Below are 16849 nucleotides of genomic sequence, written 5' to 3'. Positions count from 1 at the left end.
TGTTGAAGGTAAAATAAGGTAATTTTGTCCTAGACTGTGTTTTGTTTTGTTTTTTTTTTAAGATTTTATTTATTTGACAGGGAGAGAGAGACAGCCGGAGAGAGCACAGGCAGGGGGAGTGGCAGAGGGAGAGGGAGTAGCAGGCTCCATGCTGAGCAAGGAGCCCCGTATGGGGCTTGATCCCAGAACTCTGGGATCATGACCTGAGCCAAAGGCAGACACTTAACCGACTGACCTACCCAGGCGCCCTGAGACTGTTTTGAGAGAAATCGCTTGGGACAAAATCTGAATGCAAAGGAAAGTTGTAGAAGGTTTGTGAAGGGAAATCTTTGGAAAGGAATTTTAAGTGTGGTCAGGATGAGCTAAGGTTGAAATGAATGGATTTTCAAAATACACTGGTGGAGCGCCTAGGTGGCTAAGTAGGTTAAACTTCCGACTCTTGGTTTTGGCTCAGGTCATGGTCTTGGGGTGGTGGGATTGAGCTCCACACTCAGGGTGGAGTCTGCTTGGGATTCTTTCCCCCTGCCTCCCCCCTCCCACACTCTCAAACTCTCAAACTCTCTCCCTCTGAAATAAATAAATAAATGTTCAAAAAAATACATTGGTATAAGATTGAAATTCTGCAAGTTTTCTTAGTCTGCTCTTGATAAGAAAATGTAAACAAAGTTGTTTTCTCTTTGCCCAGAAAAACCAGTTTCTATGTTTTGTCTTTATCAGGTCTTTGATGATCTATAATCCTATTTAGGCATGTGCTTTAAAACTTGCTAAGGTTTTAACGAACTTCCCCAAGATTTAAATCATAAATGAAGTCTCTTTGACTAATTAGGATTGTTTATTTGGTATGTTACATTCTGTTATAAAGTCATCACTCGATATTCTTATTATTGAAGTGTTCTGTGTCACAGAAATAACTTTATTTGCTCGTCAATTGCACCATAATGAACTCTCATATTGATGGGGTTTTGGAATATAGGTGAGGTTCTGTGGGGTGAGGTCTGGAGCCAACAACTAAGAAAGAATTCTTGAGATGTCTTTGGTGAAAAACTGGTTTTATTAAAGCACGGGGACAGGACCCATGCAAAGAAAGAGCTGCTGCACCAGGGTTGTGAGGGGTGGCTGATTATATACTTGGGAGTTGGGGGAAAGTAAGGAAAAGGGAAGTTTCAAAAGAAGTTTCATATGCTAAAGAGGACGGATCTACAAGATACCTACAAGATACCGCAGGCCTTGCCATTGTCAAATTAAGGTTGTTTTCCCCTCTAGCAAGGTATTAACATTAAGATAGTTTTGAGATCCCTGGAAGAATGTCACACAAGTTCCACCCAGGAGTGGGGGTGGGGGGTGGGGGGAGGTTGCAGGGTGTCAGCTGATGCTTTGTCTTCAGCTAGCCTTCTGCTCCCTCATCAATATCACATCATTAACAATGTCCATTTCTGAGTTTTTGTCATTTATAAGTGTTCTGATGCTCTTATAAAACGTTTCATCTTCAAGGAGATTCATAAAAAGGACTTTTAGGACAAATACAGGTATTTGATATCTTTAAGATCATAAAACTGAAATGGGTAAGAATTTCCAGAACTAAAAAGCTGCACTCAAACTAAATAAGAATTAGTAACATGGGACTAAATGAATTGTGAAATATGATTATAGTTTTTGTGACTCTTGTTTAAAATATTGCTGGTTCTCTAATGTTCTTCCAGATTGAGGAAACTTTCTCTTAAGATATCTATGACTTAGAAAAATATGATAAAATCTTCCTTGGTGAACAAACTGAGGCATTTAACTTTTCTCTCTACCAGAACCCTCTGAAATTCAAAGTCTTAGTAAGTATGCTTTCTTCCAGGGCAATCATAGTCATTTGCATAAGTTCAATAAGAATCCATGCTCCTTGTAACAGGACACCTTTGGAAACATTGATTATTACCAAGGCTTTCACTGGAATGTCATATTTGAGAGAGACATGCATAGACTCAGATATGGCCAGACAGCTTTTAAGGAATTGAGTTTGACTTTATGAAAAATGGAGCCATAAAGCCCCTTGGAAATGTTGGCCTGAGACCTTGCTTACAGAGTTCCCAGCAGCCTCACCAGGTGAGTAAAGAATGTCACTTCCTGGTAGGTGCAGGAACCTCAGGATACTTTGGGGACCTCGAGAAGAGGAATTCACCCAAATCTACAGGTATTGCAGGCATGTCTGATAGCAAGTACTTGGCTTGGCTTCTGGCCTTGAGAGACTACGAAAAGTTCCATCTAGATTCCTTATGAAAAGTTCCAGCAAAGCCGATTTTGAAAAATCTGCATGGCCAATTGCTATTGTTGCTGAACTTATGTAAATAATTAGGCCACGTTTGTTAAAATTGGACTTGTTTTTCAAACAAATTAGTCTTGATTTGGCTATCTCTGGAATTAGAGATGATTATAGAGAGAAAGAATTATGTTTCAATAACACACCTCTGTGGCTGTTAAGTTCTAGTTCTGATTGTCTTTGACCACTGTTTGCCCAAGCTAGACAACTTGAGGTAACCTAGCACCTTGACCAATTCTGTATGACTGGAATGACAATATCATTCCCTAAAAGCCAGAGTGTACCCCACTCCATGGGGGTAACTATGGACTTGCGGAGATAATGGATGACCCCACTTTCCTTATGATTGGATTAGATGATGCACTTGGGGCCCTTATCTCCTGAGACAAGTCTTCTCCCACTTGCCAGTGATTTCTCCTAATTAGGATATTGTTGAGGCTAGACCTAAAACAAAGAGGGCTTCTTGATGGTTTTATCCCTTGGCCATATTTGTCCTAGGAACTACTCTATTGATGTAAAATTGCAAATAGAGGCTTTAGCCAAGCATACAACAGCCCTGCTGGTAGAAGAAGCCTCAAACCTTGCTATGGGACAGTTCCTGACAGTGATGACTCCGCATCAGGTTCAGGGTGTCTTAGAGACCAAAAGCCACCAATGGATGATGGGAGGCTGACTTATTAAATACCAGGCTATGCTCTTAGATACACCTGAAATAATACTTTAAACTTGTCAAACTTTAAACCCAGCTACCTTTATGCCCAGGCCTGACCATCGCATTTCCATGTTAGAACATGACTGCTCAGAGATTATTGATCTTGTTTATTCTAGCAGACCAGACTTAAAAGATTCCCCTATTGAAAATGCAGATGACAGTTGGTTTACTGATGGCAGTGGTTTCATGGAAAAGGGGATAAGAAAAGCTGGGTACTCTATAAGTCAGTCTAATTCAGACTGTTGAGGCCAAAGCCCTCCCAGTATATATGTCTGCCCAAAAAGCAGAGTTAGTAGTGCTCATTCATGTTTTATAATTAGCAAAGCCCTCAAAATTAATATCTATACTAACTCTAAATATGCCTTCCTAGTCCTATAGGCCCATGGAGCAATTTGGAAGGAAAGGGGATTGAGGAGCCATAACTCCCCAATCAAATATGGGCCTGAAATTATGACTCTTCTTGAGGCTGTACACCTACTAAGGAGGTGGCTATAATTCAGCTCAAAGGACAGCAAAGGATATGACCTTAGAATCTGAAGGCAACAATTTGGCAGACTGTGCTGCTAAGTAGGCAGCACAAAATAAACAAATTTTTTAAAATTGATGTCCTTATATATATATTTTTAAGATTTTATCTATTTATTTGCCAGAGAGAGAGAGAGAGAGCATGAGAGGGAACACAAGCAGAGGGAGTGGCAGGCAGAGGGAGAAGCAGACTCCCCGCTGAGCAAGGAGCCCGATGTGGGGCTCCATCCCAGGACACTGGGATCATGACCTGAGCCAAAGGCGGATGCTTAACCGATGAACCACCCCGGCGTCCCAAAATAAACAAATTTTAAGTCTTTTTGTTGTTGTTGTTAAAGATTTTATTTATTTATTTTGACAGAGAGAGAGAGACCGCAAGAGAGGGAACACAAGCAGGGGGGAATGGGAGAGGGAGAAGTAGGCTTCCTGCTGAGCAGAAAGCCCAATGTGGGGCTCCATCCCAGGACCCTGGGATCATGACCTGAGCCGAAGGCAGATGCTTAATGACTGAGCCACCCAGGCGCCCCACAAATTTTAAGTCTTATACCAGTCTTACCTCCAATAAAGTCCATAACTCCAGTCTGTTCAGACCAAGAAATTCACATAGGCCAGGAATGAGGATATTAAAAAAATGCACAGGACTGGCTTCTTGATAATGAGAGAAAAACCTTTACACCCACAAATAACTAATGGAAGGTAATCACCAGGATACCCATTTGGGTAAAAAGGCCCTGGAACAAATGGTTAAAAACACATTTATGGAATTAGCTCAACCGGGACCATTAAACAGGTCTGTCAATCATGTGCTATTTGCACACAAGCAAATCCAGAGGGTGCGACTCACCCCCACCCTTTTTTAAGGCCAGTCCAAAGGTGGAAGCCATATCCTGCAGAGGACTGGCTATTAGATTTTACACAAATGCCACCTTGTAAAGGATATAAGTAATTATTGGTTTATGTAGACACCTTTACTGGATGGATAGAGGCCTTTCCTTATAAAACAGAAAAGATCACTGAGGTGACAAAAAACTTTGCTAAGAAATATTGTCCAAAGATTTGAACTCCCTCTGTCCGTACAAAGTGACAACGGACCATCTTTCATTGCACAAATAACCCAGCAAATAGCTCAGGCCTTAAAGATTAATTACTATTTACATTGGGACTGGCATCCACAATCCTCTGGAAAGGTGGCCCTCCAAAACCAAATAGCCTTGAACTCCTGACTGCAGTTCAAGGAGGCCCAGAATTAAGATAGCTGGCTCCTAACAGGACCCAGCGGCTATGCGACTCTCACTCATGGCCATGGCTTTCCCCAGGCTGGATAGGCCACTGTACTCTGGGTTTTGCCTGGATGCATAGACACATTATTAAAACCATTACCAACTCAGCCAACCTTCCAAATTTAAAACAACGGTGGACACGTTCTGTGTTTCATTGGTATGACCACCTAGCATCCATCTTTGTTCCCTCTTTGGCACTGGAGAATGTCGTTTGGCGTATGGAAGCTCTTAATAAGTAAGCAGTCAAAGCCCTCAATGACACTCAACATAGCATTTGCCTATTAAATACTGAAGTAACACAAATGAGTAAAGCAGTTTTACAAGCTAGAATGGCATTAGATGTTTTAACTGCTGCACAAGGTGGAATGTGCGCCGTCATAAAAACGGAATGTTGGGTGTACGTTACGTTCCAGATTATCACAAAAACATTTCTGGGTTTCTAACTGACGTGAATACTCAAATTGGCACTTTAAGCGATCCGATCCCTCTCTTTCCTTAAATGATTGGTTCAACTCCAGGACTCAAGAGGATTTTTGTCAACTATTGAAGGACTTCTATTTGGGCTTCTTTTTTTCTGTTATTCTAATCATGTTTTGCTATTTTTTCCCATGCCTCTCCACCTGGTGCCGAGACTCCTTTACTGCCATAACCTCAAGCCAACAGATGCTCCTTTCTACTCCGGAAGATCCATACGTGTGGTCTCCCTTGAATTCAGCTGCCTCTGCCTTCCATAACTCCTATATATATAAGCCCCCAACTGACCAGTGTTGACCCACAGCTAGGGACATTTCCATGCCCCTGTTCATCAGAAGGAAGTTACAGAAGATAAGACCTTCCACCCTCAGCAACCTTAAAGATTTAAGGGTCAAAATTATTCAGGGGGGAATGATGCAGGAAACAAAGGCAAAAGAAAAATTAAATTTCCTTACTACTTACAGCCCATTGACAAGTCTTTTGAAGAGGCAGAGTGATCTTCCTCCCGGAGCTCAGCTGCCTCAATATTGACACTTTGCTAAGCGCAAAAGGAAATCTTAGCCTGACACCCCCCGCCCCCCAGGATCCTGTGAGTCTACTTTAAACATATAGAAATTCCTTTGGAAACTTCCTTTATGTCTACCCCCCAAGATACATGTTAGCAATCACCCTCTAAGCATATGGCCCTCTGATATACATCTGAAGGGTCTCATGACTGAGTTTTCACTTAACAGTAATAAAGAACCTTTTCCAAACAATAGCTAGCCCCCTCAGGATCCTGTAAACCTTGTTTTCCAAAACACCTTGGAGGTTTGTGCTGTCCCTAACCCCCTCCCAACTTAAAAGTATACAATTGGCCACTTTCTCATGACCCCAGTGCAGCTCTTTGTGCCCATGGGTCCTGTCCCTGTGCTTTCATAAAACCACCTTTTTGCACTGAAGACATTCTCAAGGATTCTTTCTTGACCATTTGCTCTGAACCCCAATATTTCCACATCACAAGAGACCCAAGGCTTTAGCTAAAGCTGTTAAGGTGCATATAATTTTTTTCCTTTTGTCTTGTTCTATGTCCTAAGAGCTTGGCTTTGTGACCAATGAGAATATTCTCTTTGGTCTCCATCATCTAGAGGGTGTACTTACCAGGGTATAACTTGGTGGCCAGTCAAAACAACTGGGGATCTAACTCTGACTCTCTCTCTCTCTCCCCAACCTTTCATCCTGGGGCCTTGCCACCTCTCAGTGGTGTTTGTCATGAGAGGTTCTAGACCATAGGAACCTTTGTCCTCTCAACCTTCATTGCTTATGAATGATGGAAAGTTCCATTTCAACAGCACCTGCCTAGTGCCACAGATTAGCGGTCTGTGACTGGAGGTGTCTTATGATTTTGTGGGAGACCAGAGACAGCATTTTCAGTACACCATCCTTACTGCCTGTGCAGTGAAGACCTTTTCTTTCTTAGACTAATCTTGGGAGTAAACTTTTGGATCATGGGGGCTGCATCATCTATGACCTCCTTGAATGCCTCTTGTGTCTTTGGTTAAGCCATTAAAAGGCTTATTAGTTTGAGTTGCTGTTAAGAGATCCTACTCCTCAATGGCCAGATGATGGATCCTTTAAATTGGCTATATTTAAAAGAAAAATATTCTTTATAGAGAGTTCTCAATTGTCTTATTAGTATAACAGATAGCCTTAGGGATTCCTTTGACAAGATGAAAGAACAGAAATTAGACTTAAGACAAAAATAAATGTTCACATCCATTGCAAATTTTCCTAAAATCTGCTTGTTTTAACTTCCCTTTCCGTACAAGATGTACGGGGAGCATCCAGCCTATTCTCTAGGTTCAAAGTATGCAAGTTGCTTATGTAAATGCTGAATGCCAGGAAATGAACTTAATAAAAGCACCCAAGATTGGCAGTGAGGCTGGCTTTGATCCTACCTCCCGGGGCTCTATAATCAGTATCTGCCAGCTCTAGGCTTTCCTTGCCAGGTCCTTTACAGGTGTGTCCTAGATCCCCCACTGCAGAAGAATTCTTTTGCCTGGACAGCAGCAGATCTTTTAAATTATAAAGGCTTCCCCCCCCCAAAAAAATGCTACCAAATTTAGAGAGAAATTGGTTGATGACTATTCATAACCTCCCTTCCACAGAGGATACAGGACCAAAATTTCTCCAAGGCCCTCCTACAAATGATCTCAAAAGGCTAATATTCGGGGACTAATAGAAGCCAAGGTTAAATTGTGTACCTAGAAAAAAAAGGCTTTTGTTGAAATGCTTTATACAGACTTTACAAAGGCGTAAGTCTTTTGATTCCCATTTTACTTAAAAATCCTCCTGATATAAAGAAGCAAATTTAGTTTAAAAAGCAGCCAGTCCCTTGATATTCAGGCTGTAATCCAGTTCTTTGGGGGAATTAGAAACAACTGTCTTTGTCTTACAAATCTCTAAAAAACCAGAAATGCAACTCTAAAAATAAAAGTCAAAACCCACCCATCTTTATCAATCCCCAAACCTCACCTATTCCTCTCAAAATGTTTGTAGATATAAACACAATATCAGAACAAAATTCCCCTGTATTAAAAAAAAAAAAGTAAATTTTTGACAGCAATTACCCCGAAATTCAAGGGGAAAAACATTTTGCATTCTTTCTCTGTCCCTTGAAATTATAAATATTATCATGTCTTTAAAAGGTAAATACAGCCCACCATCACCTGAGACTGAAGGGAAGAAAAAGGAGGGTGGAAGCCTTTTTAAAATAAAAACTGCTAAAAGGGCTCTCATGCCCAGACTCCAGCACCTCTGATAATAGTTCCCAATCTCCACCTCGGAGAGAACTTGGATACTTACTCTGAGCCCTTGTGATGCAAATTTTCTACCCCCATCTTCCCTAGTACCTAAGAGCCATTCTTTGAAATACAAACTTGAGAGTTTTCCATCAAAATAAATAAATGGAGGTATTTAAAAATTGGGTCTTTCTGTCTTGTCCACAAATATTAGTAAAAATAAAAGCTTTAAGATTTTATTTCTCTCGAGTGTGTGTCCATATATGTTGTAAATATGAGGTATTTTCTCTACCTCCAGGTGGTATTGCTAAAATTAATTTGCCAAAGAGCTCTTTTAAGTTGGTTTTAAGGCAAGCATTTGTAAAACCTGGACATTCTTAAGCTCAGAAAGAGAAACTAACCCAAATGTTTTTCCAGTTCACATGATCTTGGAAAATATTCAGTATTAAAAAGCTAATTTGGGGGCGCCTGGGTAGCTCAGTCGTTAAGCGTCTGCCTTCGGCTCAGGTCATGATCCCAGGGTCCTGGGATCGAGCCCCCCATCGGGCTCCCTGCTCGGCGGGAAGCCTACTTCTCCCTCTCTCACGCCCACTGCTTGTGTTCCTTCTATCGCTGTCTCTCTCTCTGTCAAATAAATAAATAAAATCTTTAAAAAAAATAAAAATAAAAAGCTAATTTGAAGTTGTTAGTTTAATTAAAATAGACATATCTTTAGAGTTATCAGCATTAAATGTAAAATTTTTATTCTGCCTATATTTACTGAAAGTCAAATAAGTTCATGCTGTATCAGTTGCAAAATTTGCCAAAAGAAAAAAAAAAATCTTCAAATAATCATTGACTTTGTCTAATGCCTCATGTCTTGTGGGTAATCTAAACACAATTGTTAAGAACAAGTAAATTAAATAGATGTAAATAAGATAAAAGGTTTGTAGGTAAACTTTTAAATAGCTTCCAAAATCTTTCATAACCTGAAACTTTATAAAGTTTTGCTAAGTTAAATTTGTTGAATATCTCCATCATTTCCAAATAAGATAAAATAATAAAACATTAAGTACTGAACATTGGTTTATTTACTTTTGTTTAATTACAGAGAAACTAACGATAAATTCAGGTCTGCTAGTAAAGATGATTTGTGCTTTATTGAAAGGTTGTACTATGAAAAAGCATACATTTCTGGAAATTTTAAAATGTATTCATAAATTTGCCAACCGAAAGAATACTGGTATAACAGTTCACAAATTGCTTACTACAGAGTTTTCATTAGAAATTAAGGTTTCTGGGGCGCCTGAGTGGCTCAGTTGGTTAAGCGACTGCCTTCGGCTCAGGTCATGATCCTGGAGTCCCGGGATCGAGTCCCGCATCGGGCTCCCTGCTCGGCAGGGAGTCTGCTTCTCCCTCTGACCCTCCTCCCTCTCATGCTCTCTATCTCATTCTCTCTCTCAAATAAATAAATAAAATCTTTAAAAAAAAAAAGAAATTAAGGTTTCTAAGAGAAAATTTTAAATAAATGTAATTAAGACTACTGAAAATAATAAAGGAAATAACTTTGTATGCAAGGAAAGTAAGATGTGTGTCTGGGAATAAAAAAAAAAAGAAGAAGAAGAAGCATGAGGAATGGGAACACATTTTTGTTGAGGGAAAAGAAAGTAATTTTGCCCTAAAGTGAGGCTGGTTATTTAAAGAGGGAAAACTTAGGACAAAATCCGAGTGTAAAAATGTTGCAGAAGGTTTATGGAAAAGGAATCTGGAAAGGATTTTTTTTTTTTAAAGATATCTTTTATTTATCTATTTGACAGAGAGATAGCACAAGTAGGCAGAGTGGCAGGCAGAGGGAGAGGGAGAAGCAGGTTCTCCGCTGAGCGGGGAGCCCGATGCGGGCCTGGATCCTAGGACCCTGGGATCATGACCTGAGCTGAAGGCAGCTGCTTAACCAACTGAGCCACCCAGGTACCCCGAATCTGGAAAGGATTTTATGTGTGGTTGGTACTGGCTAAGATTAGAGTCAATTTAAGTAAGTAAATGAGTTTTAATATTAAAAATACACTGAGGCAAAATTAAAATTTTGTCTTTCTCTTTGGTAAAAGGACAAATTTTCTTGAACTATTGGTCTGCTCTTAATAAAAAGTTGCAAACAAAAGTTTTCTTCACCTTTAAAGTTATCTGCCTGGAAAACAAGCATTCTGTGTTTTGCCAAAGTAATTTCCTACATTTATCAAGTCTGGTTACTTAAGAAAACTGAGTCTTTATATTTAAAAGGCTAAATTTTGCTTACAACTATTTAACCTCCTGTATTTGCCTTTGAAATCTTTTATTGTCAATTTGGTTAAATACATAATTAAATATTGTTTCATAATAATTTATGATCCCAAAATGAAATTCTAAAATGAAATCTTTTGACCACACTCTAACTGACGTGTTCCCGAGCACTCCTGGAACATTTCAAAGATTTTGTGAGAAATTAAATTAAGTAGGCTTATTTGGCATGTTAAATTACATGGGAAGCATTGTCAAGTAAGTGATACTAAAGCCCTCGGGTTATATTTATGCAGATATCTTATTAAACTAAGTGTTCTAAAAATTGTATGAAACTCCTAGAAATCTGATGTCCTGGTATGCTATTATCTTGGACTGTTGTGTGTCACGGCAATAACCAAATTTCTTTGTCAATTGCATTGTAATGAAGTCTAATCAGATCTTTAACTGTGGTCATTTGTAAGTCTTGTCATTTACAGTTACTGTTTTACTTCAATGCTATTGCAAATGTGTTTCACCTTACGTGAGACTCATAGAAAAAACTCTGAGTACAGGTTTCTGATAATCTTAGGATCATAAAATTGAACTAGGTAAGAATTTCCAAAACTACTGGAAAAACTGGATTCAAAGAATTAACAACTTGGGACTGAATGAAGAGGATAATTATCATTTTTATGACTTTTTGTTTTAAACATTGCTGACATTTTTAAATGTTTCATTTTTCCATATTTCAGGAACTTTTTCTCTTAAGCTGACTGACCTATAGCAGTGTGATAAATTATACCTTTGTAAGCAGAATTGGAACATTTATCTTTTCCTCCCTACCTTGTCCCTCCAGAATTTAAAAACTCTCAGTGAGTATTCTTATATTTTCATGGCAATATATTTATTATCCCAGTTCAATAAGAAACTGTTCTCCTTATAACAAGACACAATTGGAAACATTGGTTATATTACCAAGACTTTTGACTGGAATTTCCTATTTTAGGGAGACATACATAGACTCAGATATGGCCAGACAGCTTTAAAGAACTAAGGCTGACTTTATGGAGCCAACAAAGTCCCTTGGAAATATCAGCCTGGTACCTTGCTTTCAGAGTTCCCAGCAGCCTATGCAGTGAGGAAAGTCACTTTGTGGCAGGTACAAGAATCTCAGGATATTTTGGGGACCTCAGGAAGAGAGGAGTTAACCCCAAATCCACAGGTATTACAGGCAAAATCTGATGGCAAGTATTTAACTTGGCCTCTGGCCTCAAGAGACTGTTAAGAATTCAGTCTAGATACACCTTATGAAAACTTTCAGCAAAGCAGGTTTTTATTTTTATTTTTTTAAGTTTTATTTATTGAAGAATCTCTACACCCCACATGGGACTCAAACCCATGACCCTGAGATCAAGAGTTGCACAGTCTTCCGACTGACCCAGCCAGGTGCCCCAAAGCAGGTTTTTGAAAAGCCTATACGGCCAACTGCTATTCTTGCTGCACTTATGTAAATAATCAGGCCGTGTGTTTTTTGTTTGTTTGCTTGCTTGTTTTTTTTAAGATTTTATTTGACAGAGAGAGAGCACAAGCAGGGTGAGTGGCAGGCAGAGGAAGAGGGAGAAGCAGGCTTCCCGCTGAGCAGGGAGCCTGATGCGGGGCTCGATCCCAGGACCCCAGGATCATGACCTGAGCCAAAGGCAGTCGTTTAACCAACTGAGCCACCCAGGCGCCCCTGCTTGCTTGTTTTTGAAACTAGACTTATTTTGCAAACAAAATATTAATCTGGCTATCTTTGGTAGAAATGGGGGTGATTATAGAGAGAAAATAGATTTCAACAACAGACCTGAGTAAATATTAGATTCCGATACTGTTCACTGTAAACTAGACTAGATCCGGACTTCTAATGTCCTCCAATGCCTGACTACAACCCTCCAAACTAATGTTTTTGATTTTCTCCCACTTCCTGAGGTGGATTCATTTGAGAACTAAAATGCCCTTTTTCCTGAAGCCCTGCAAACTAAGTATGAACAACCTGATGTAACTTCAGAGAAATCACCACAACAGCTCACATATAGGCCATCTTCATGCCTGCTGCTTTGTGGGCAGAAATATCACCAAAGACATTCACACCACAAACGAGGAAAATCTGTCACTGGCTGTTTTCACACTATCTGAAGATACGTCAAGCTTGACAGCTAGAAATTTTCTCTACTGTCTACCCTCAGAGCTCAAAAACCGGTTTATAACTTGATCCAATCATTAACTATTGTTTTTCTTTCGTTTCCATAGAAATGCCTCTTATTTAATACCTCATTGTTTAAACCATAGGCCTAACTTTGAGCACACACCTGAATTACCACCTCCTGAAATGAGTTTAACTAAACTGACCTATTGCCAGGACTGATTCAATGAGCTGAAACAATCTACCAGCTCAACTTTTAATGTGTCAGGGAAGTTTCAGAGGAGGGAACCGCAGACTGCCCCAAGATGGGCCACTATGGCATGAACATTATCTTGAATTAAAAGCTGTCAAAACCCAGCAGATTCAGGTAAAGCTCTTTATCTTCCCCTCAACTGCCTGCTTATACCCAGAAGAGAGCTATAGATGTGATTCCTCTTTACTTAAGAAACTTATCTGCATAATAGGACAATCTTTGTTTTCCAAACATCTCCTTTCACCCTCCTGCTAATGTTTCCCCCCATCCTTTGTATCCTCAGAACCCTGTCTCCTTAGCTCATATAAGCCTCATGTTGCCTCACTGTCTTTGGAATCCATGTCTGTGTGTATTCCCCATATGTACAAAACTAAACTTGATTTTCTCCCATTAATCTGTCTTTTCTCAATTTGATGATTAGTCCAGCTAGAATGACTTTGAAGAGCAGAGGAAATTCTTCCCACCCTCCACAGCCTCCACCATAGACTTCTATCATATCACTAGTAGATCTTTATACATTTTGTTTACTTCCCCTGAAGAAGTTCCAGGACTTAGAAAGCATTTTATTTGCTTTTCATTCATGGGACCTGACCCATAGTAAGTACTAAATAAATGTTAGCAGGTGAAATCTCCCCTCAGCCATCATATGGCATGTATGTCTCTTTTCCTCCTTCCTACTTAGCCCTTTTGGGGGCTGTCTGTGGCCAGGCTGCTGGGTTTCATTGTGTGAAGGTGGATGAGGCAGTCTGACCTCTGCTATCAATAACCATGGTCAAGAATGTTTTGTCGACACCTAAGGCCTAGTTTCCCAGTGTTCCCAGAGCTCTGTGCCACTTCTGGGGTTGCCAGATTAAACACAGAATGCCCAGTTAAACCTGAATTTCAGATAAACAATGAATACTGTTTTAGTATAAGTATATCCCATTTAGTTGTAGGGAAGGAAATTTTACCACCCCAAGATATGTCTTTTTGGCACACTGATTATTCTAAGTTGGTTATTTTTAATAAACCACGGGCATAAGAGAAGCTCTGAAAACCAAGTAGCAGTTACCTTTTTGTAAGAGACATTTACATGTATGAGGGAAAAATCTCCATTTGTAAGGGTGTATCCCTCAGTACCAGGAGGAAGGAGGTGACTCTAATTCTCTAGAAACTGTTATCAGTGGAGAAAGCAGAAACCCCAGATGTTAAATCTGCATAACAACCTTACACTTGAGTACTGTGCTTTTCCTGGTAACTTCTCATACCTGACTCCCCACCCACAACATCTTTTGTTTTTAGCTGGAGACGGTATTTCAGGGGTAGCTTCAGCCTTTTTAGGGCGTTAGTTTTCCTGGATCTCTCCCATGTATATAGGAGGCATACATGTTATTAAACTTTTGTTTTGACTTTCTCCTGTTAATCTGTCTTATGTCAATTTGATTCTTAGACCAGCTAGAGAACCTTAAAAGGCAGAGGAAAAATTTTCCTCCCTAACACAATAGTTGAGTTATACATAGTCCCAAAATGTATTTTTTGTTTATATATATATCCACGGTTTATATATATTTGTTGATTATATATATCCTAAAAAATGTATTCTGCAATTCAAATTTAACTGGGTGTCCTGTATTTTTTTTTTTAAGATTTTATTTATTTATTTGAAGAGAGAGTGAGAGAGAGAGAGAGAGAGCATAAGCAGGGGGAGTGGCAGGCAGGCAGAGGGAGAGGCAGACTCTGTGCTGAGCAAGGAGCCCGATGTGGGACTCGATCCCAGGACCCCGGGATCATGACCTGAGCCGAAGGCAGACGCTTAACAACTAAGCCACCCAGGCTCCCCTGGTGTCCTGTATTTCTATTTGCTAATCTGGCAAACCTGCTTCCCACCAAAGGGAAGTGGCTTCTCTCTAATGCTGAAGGCATGGGCACCCTAAAGAAACCCACCCAGCTGAGGCTGCCATGCCACCTTGATGTGCTTCCTGAAAGCTGGACTTAATAACCAAGAAAAAACACAAGATGGGCCAAAGCCCAAATGTGTGAGCTATGTGGTGGCCTTGCTGGAGCCAGCCATCTGAGCTGTGTGGGTCTCTTCCACTGCTCCTCGTGTGCTACCTGTGGTTTACCAAAGTTGCCAGGGAGTAACTTTTTCACTTACTGTAGGTGGGCCCTATCTCTCCTTCATACTCAGATGCAAATCCATGGGAGTTAGGCCAAAGGAAAAACCTGAAAAACTGCAACTACAGCATGTTTAGAATTGTCTCTGCCCCACTCCCACTGAGGGACAGGGATCAGACCATGCTCTGGGCCTCATCAAGTACCTGTTCTTTCCCAAGAGGCTCTTGGCTGTCCCACACAAATGGATTCCAGGTAGTCTGCCCCAACAGTCTCCTGGCCACAGACCATATGTGACAAGTGAGGACAGGACAACATACACAGGGCAGTTTATCCTATTCCTAGTCCATTTTCCCCGATCTTGAGATTCCATTAGTTAGAAAAGATGAGAAAAATCTGTCCATTAGGAGTGAGGTCATGCAGAAGGGTTGACAAAGAACTTCTCCCCCACACCTCATTAGAGGTGTTTACAGGAGAGGTAAAAGAAAGGAGGGAATGTGGAGGAATCTGTGTTATTGGATAAAATGATATAAAGTGGTGGTCGTGTCCATAGCTTGGAACAAATCTTGGCAGCCATGGTGCAGCCATGGTACAGACTGAGTTCCTAAAAAATCAGACCTGAGAAACTGGATTGGGATGGTTGGGAAAGGTAAAGAGAAAGGGAGAATTTTATGCACCCTAATATGCTAAGATCCTTTCCTGTTTCAGCATGTTAGCGGTGTTTTCCCAGGGAAGGGAGAATCTCCAAAATGAAAGGGTTCACCCACCTTTTACTCGGAGGTCTTCCCACTCTTCCCCTGGTAGGATTAATTTTCAAAAAGAAGAGACCACTTACCAAAGCTACTAAACAGGCCTGAAAAGCCCCACAGCTGCTGCTGCCTCAGAAATGACCAGATGCACCTTTCACAATCCACATCTTATGCCAGATGCATGGAAATTCCTCTTTGGCTACCTCTCCTCACAGTTTTGCCACCCACTATTAGTCCTATCAGATCTGGCCCATCCCTCATGGTCCCTTTCACATTCAATGTTCTGCTCTTCTCACGTTGCTACTTCTTGACCCATTTATTCAGGTGAGAATGATCAAATCAGAACTTTTGGCTGGGCTGGGACATGTGCCTCCAGCTGAAAGGGACCCACTCTGAGTTTGTGAAAACTGCCAGGTTGTGTTTAGGTATTTCACTGAAAGCCTACGCTAAAGTGTACATGGTTGATGCATTACAAGGGATTGCCAGCATGAAGGAGTGGAGCGAACAGCTAGCTTCGTTGCCATGGCAGTGAAAGGAACTTTACTTGAATAGCGAAAATATGACTCAAAACAATTGCTAGGTGAAACATTCATATTTCCTTTTGTCTTATTTATTTATTTATTTATTTATTTATTTATTTATTTATTTTTACTTTGTTGAAAACCACTAGAAGAGGAGTAGGGAGTGGGGCTGAAGGTTCTAACCAGAATGCTGAATCCCAGTGATTTCCCTGGATTAAATCAAGCTGCAGAAAGATAGCAATTTTCTCACTGCTGCAGCACCTCAGAAACACTAATAAAACAGCCAAGTTCACTGAATGCCTATTTCGGAGCAGGGCTAGGGGGATATGCAAAGAGACAAAGATAAAAAGATCCAGTCCACATCCTCTAGGAGCTTATAAGCTAATGAGAGAACCAGGCATGAAGATATGGACGTACCATGGATCAATGTTTCTTACATAATCTGGTCAAAGTGTGGCACCAACGCATCCCTGAGGCCCTCTTGGGGGTTTGAAAGGTCCACTATTTTCATAATCATACTAAGACATTATTTGCCTTTTTTCTTATTCTTTCATGAGTTTTCTAGAAGCTACAGGTTTTGTGATAATACAAAGCATAATACATGTATACTTATCCATTCTTGAGTTGAAAAAAAATTCTCACTCTTGGGTGACTGGCTGGCTCAGTTGGTAGAGCATGGAGCACTTGATCTCAGGGTCGTGAGTTCAAGCCCCATATTAGGCATAGAGCTTACTTAAAAAAA

General features: G+C 40.4%; 1 protein-coding gene across 3 annotated transcripts in view; it reads left to right on the top strand.

The window, feature by feature from the left end:
* HSD11B1 (hydroxysteroid 11-beta dehydrogenase 1) overlaps positions 1 to 16849 on the top strand; it is a 63174-nt gene that overhangs the window by 14619 nt on the left and 31706 nt on the right. The gene's annotated exons all lie outside the window — the stretch shown is intronic.

Source organism: Leptonychotes weddellii, chromosome 6, assembly GCF_054177405.1.
Source record: "Leptonychotes weddellii isolate Sample4059 chromosome 6, ASM5417740v2, whole genome shotgun sequence".
Classification (NCBI taxonomy): domain Eukaryota; kingdom Metazoa; phylum Chordata; class Mammalia; order Carnivora; family Phocidae; genus Leptonychotes; species Leptonychotes weddellii.
This window is presented reverse-complemented; position numbering and strand designations above follow the sequence as displayed.